Below are 5,070 nucleotides of genomic sequence, written 5' to 3' on the forward strand. Positions count from 1 at the left end.
AGCAATCCCATTTGCAGTTCTTTTTACGCAACTAAATTTCACTTCCATATTTTGTGTCAACCACTTAAACAGTTAAACCTTTTCTTTTCATCATTAAAGATCCAAAACCCTTGGCCTTCCTTCTGCAGCCACTCCAACACCAGCTTGGAGTCACCTTCTATAATCAACTTCCTTATATTCATGTTATTTGCCTTTTGCAGTACCTCCATGACAGCTAACACCTCTGCCCTTAAAGAATCACTTACTCCAATTGGACACAAAAATAGGCCCACAATTCTGCCCCTCCCAGTCTCTAAAAACACCTCCAATACCAGAGGGACCTTGATTATCTGCACTGCTTCCATCAAAGTTTAATTTTATATAGCCATTCAGTGGTGGAGACCAAACAGGGCTTGTGGTGAACTTATTTGGGAGATCACTACTTGAACAAGCATCAAACATCTCCAAAGATTTTACCCAATGTATCACTCTCACCATGTTTCTTTGACAGCCTCACTAGTCCTTTCCTTTCCTGAAAAAACTCTCTAATATCCAATGCTTATTTCTTCTATAAAAAAACCATAATAGATTCAAACCATCCCACCCTATTCCTCTCCTAATCCTTCGTCCTTTACTCCTTAACTCATTTTATTGTTTTTTTTCAAAACAAAATATTATTATCAGAAAAGTAAATCGATTACTTTGAGAATTAAGTAGTACTTGTGGGATTTGGCCATTTGGGAGATGCCACTATAAGTATAATGTGAGTTGTGCGATGCTTTTGTTATGCTGCCAACATTATAGCGAGCTATGCTAGCATGGCACGAAATTGTGCGCCCGGGACTATGGCCCATGGGCCCGTGCCGGACCAACCTGGCCTGTGGGCCGGTACAAATTTTTTTATGCGACAGGTTGTAGTAGAATTTTCCTATAATTCATTTATAAATGTTATAACATGACACTTATAATATATATATAGATATAAATAATTATATTTTATAATGTATAAAATAAATTTATATGCATGATATATGTCATTTATATTTTTATAATATATATGAAAGACATATACCTGGGTTGTTTTACACGTCTAGTTGCCATAAAACCTATAACCCAAAGATATGGCAGTTCTCTCACCCCTCATATCATTTATGCATTTTTGACCTTGTGTAATAATATTTTTAGCAGTTGGAGTCATGCGTTGGAGACAGCTTTATATGAATAAAAAACATACAAGTACGAATATATTATTGATGTACAGCTGCGACTTGCTATGAGGCGGGTTTGAGGAGGAAATCCAGACTTGGTTGTGAAAATTCACACAATGACAATGCCTCAACCATTCATGAATGTAAAGTGAAAGAGAGAACAACTCTGGACCATATGCATTTAATGACTATAATGGGCACAGCCATTGCATTCAGGCTTCAGCCAATTTGATCTCACTTCATACCCATTTTAAACATGTGGGTTGGGGTTCAAGTTATTGTTTAAATCAAATTAATCTCAATTTACTTAAAGCCCCGTGTAATCGGATTGATCTATTTCCGTATTTTGTTTAATTTACACAAGAGTTATAATTGGAATGAGATTTCATTTGGGAATGGTCATTCACTCAAGTAACAAAATGTCATTTGGGCAGGAATGAGGATGGGATTCCAAATCTACCCAACCAAATAATTAGCTAGAACCAGAATGATCCATTTCCATTCTAATTCTAGATACCTATTCATTTGAACCAAATGGACCCTAATTAATTGCAGTCCCCATGCAGGCTTTGTTAAGCGAGAGTGAAAGAACATCAGCGTATAGTATTTCTACTTGAGCTTTACACATATTAGAATAACCATTTTTATAATTTTACTTATTTACTTAAAACAGTAACTTTATTAGTAAATTATTAAACAATTTTACTAATTTTCTATATCTATTATAGCGATTTAAGTAATTTATGATAACATTATTACTTTACTAATTTTTTAAACCTTATTGATTTATTAATGTTCTAATTTACTAATTTAATAATGTACTACTTACCATAAATTTTACGATTTATTATCATGTTACTAATATACAAATTTCTAGTATAATTAATTATTAATTTTATTGTTAACTAACTTGACTAGATGCGTAATTTTAAGTTCACTATTAATTTTTGGTTTAGTAAGTTAGGTAATTTTATAATTCAATAATTTAAGTAAATTAAGTAATTAATTTAATAATTTTCTAATTTAAACTTTATTGGTTCACTTAAGTCAAACAAGTTTATATATTTAGTACATTAATTTTAATGGCTCAACTTGAGTAATTAAGAAATTTACTAATTACAATTAGTAAAAGTTCACCTTTGTAATTTAAGTAAATCAATGATTAGCTATAAATTTTATCCTTTTTTGAATTTTTAGTTTTTTATTCCATGTAACTTTTTAAACAACCAATGACATGCTCCCCTTCCCATATAAATTACCGAAAATCTCCCTCTCTTCCACACATTCCCAATAACCTAAATAATATCCTCTTCTAAATTTTTTTATAAACTACGTCCTCCATTATCCCCTACTTTTTCCTAAATTACCTCTAATTCATATTTATTCTCTCCCCAACTTTTTATCTATATCTATCTAAGAAAGTTTGAATTAAAAGTTAAAAAAATCAAAAAATATATTTAAATATATATATTTATAAAATTCATTTTATTAATCATATATTTAATAATATTCATTTTATTAATAGGTTTATATTTTTACAAAATTCATCACGAAATTATGTACTAACAATATAAATTATGGTTTTCAAGATTATTCAACTTAAATTTTATTAAAAAAATATCATTAAAAAAAGTATTATTTAAATATTTCAATAACTAAATATCTTAAATAAAAAATTATTAAAAATAGATAAATCATTATATAACAAAATATTTAATATTATGTAATAACTTTAAAATAACAAAAATTTTGAAATATTTTATATATTATTTAAATATTTAACTAATGAAATATTTAACATAACTAGATTTAAAATAGTTAAAATAATGAAATTTTGTAATAATAGTATAAGTTATAATTTCATGGATGATTAAATCCAATAAATAATTAATGTTTTAAAATTTAAATAATTATACTATTTAAATAACTAAATAATATTGTAAGTAACTAATTTCACTTACATCAATTAATAATTCTAGAAAAATCACTTTAAAAAAATCAAAATTTAATATTAATAATTTTAAAATCTTAATCTATATTTATTATATATTTCTATATACTAAAATTGATATTTATTATACTTTAAGCAATTATTTATTGATGACTTTATTATATATTTCTGTTATTTAACATAAATTTTTCAATAATTATTGGAGATTGAATCGATGCTATTTAACTTTTTAAATTTAATTTGTTGTACTTATTGTGTTTTTATTGTAATTTATTGATTAATATTTACTAGAGATTAAACTATTATTTGAAATTACACTATTTTTTGACTAATTTAATAGATTTCTAGTCTTTATTGTTGATGAAGGAAGATTTGGCCCGACCTCGTAACCACTCAACACGTGGGAAAGGCAACAGTTCGGCACAACAGCTCGCAAAGGCGCGAGCTCCGAAATGAGGAACCAGTGGTCCGAACTCCCTGCAAGGAGCCCGAACTCCCAGTAAGGAGCCTAAGCTCTCCCTTAGACCCCGAGCCTTACGAACACAAGGGGCAACAATCCGAACTGGCCTGCCCCACGGCAGTTCGAGCCACACCATTGCAGCACTTCGCCCCCGGGACACCGAACTGAACAAACCGTACCTGACTACCGAAGGAGACCGTATCCAGGGGCGGCGCACCTGACTGACTTGGAATCTGATGCTTGACAGTCGCATTCCAACAGCCACCTGCCACCGCCATCTCTAGTTACAGAGACGGCTCCAATAAGGAGCAGTGGCGGTTCTGTCCCAGCAGAGGTGATGACACCCGAATTAGCAGAAGCACAGAAGTAATTATACCTGACCTGATAGAGGCCTCGGAGTGAGTGCGCGAGGTGGTTATAAAAGGCTCTCTACCCCCCGAGGACAAGGTATGTAAAGTTTGCGCCATCTAGTTTTATCTTGCCTTTGAGAGAATACTAACTTGAGCTTTGGAGTGATCTCGCCGGGTTCCTCCCTGGAGATTCCCCACTTTCTTCTCCGTTTCAGGCCCCCCTGTCGCTCCAATCAGAGGCAAGGTCGTTGACAGCTAGGACCGGCCGGATTGCACACCATCAATTGGCGTCGTCTGTGGGAAACGCTTCTAAAAGCCTCCCTCTAAAACTCTCATAACCTCTTTTCTCCAAAAACCCCAACACTCATGGCTTCTTCCAGCAATTCCAGACGTGGCACGGAGATGAACACCACCGGGGAACAACTTCAAGTCCCCGTGGTGTGCGTCGGACAGTTCACCATCCCCCTTCCGGTGGATGGGATCCCCAGCTTGAATGCGCCACAAGCAGTGGCGCCCGTAAACCTTCCTGCCATGAGCATTCCCTTTCCATCCCCTATTGAAACAACCTTTACTGAACCAACTGTTGTCCCCCTGGCAACCAGCCCGAACCAGTTGGATGACCTGATGCAATGCATGCGGGCAATGCAAGCCCAAATGCAACAATTCCAGCAACATCAGCTCCAGCAGCACCAAGTACTGCACCACATCTCCCAGTATCACACTATCAACAGCAGTTCCCCCAACTGCCTCTGAACCAACCACTGCTTCCACCTCGGCACCTTGCTCCAAAGCCGGTTAAGCCCTCCCCTCAGGGTGAACGCCGTCACCAAGGAGAGGCCTCCCAACCTCAGAACCCCCACAAGAGCCAGGCCTCATCCCCGGGTCGAGGGCAAAGAAAGATCACTCCCACCGCGCAGCTCGCCCGCCAAGTCAATATCCCGACACTCCAAGTCTGAGCTCCCGCCAACAGAGAATCGGTTCAGCGTCCTAGCGACAGACTACCAACATCCCGGGCCCATCGAGCTCGGCAACACAGAGGCCAGCAGCGCCAGCACCAGGCCCACTCAAAAACGAAGGCGCCGGCGAAGTTGTCGAACTGCCACCCGTGTGCTGCCCGAGCTC

This window comes from Nelumbo nucifera, chromosome 5 (genome assembly GCF_055504915.1).
Source record: "Nelumbo nucifera cultivar China Antique chromosome 5, China Antique-T2T, whole genome shotgun sequence".
Lineage (NCBI taxonomy): Eukaryota > Viridiplantae > Streptophyta > Magnoliopsida > Proteales > Nelumbonaceae > Nelumbo > Nelumbo nucifera.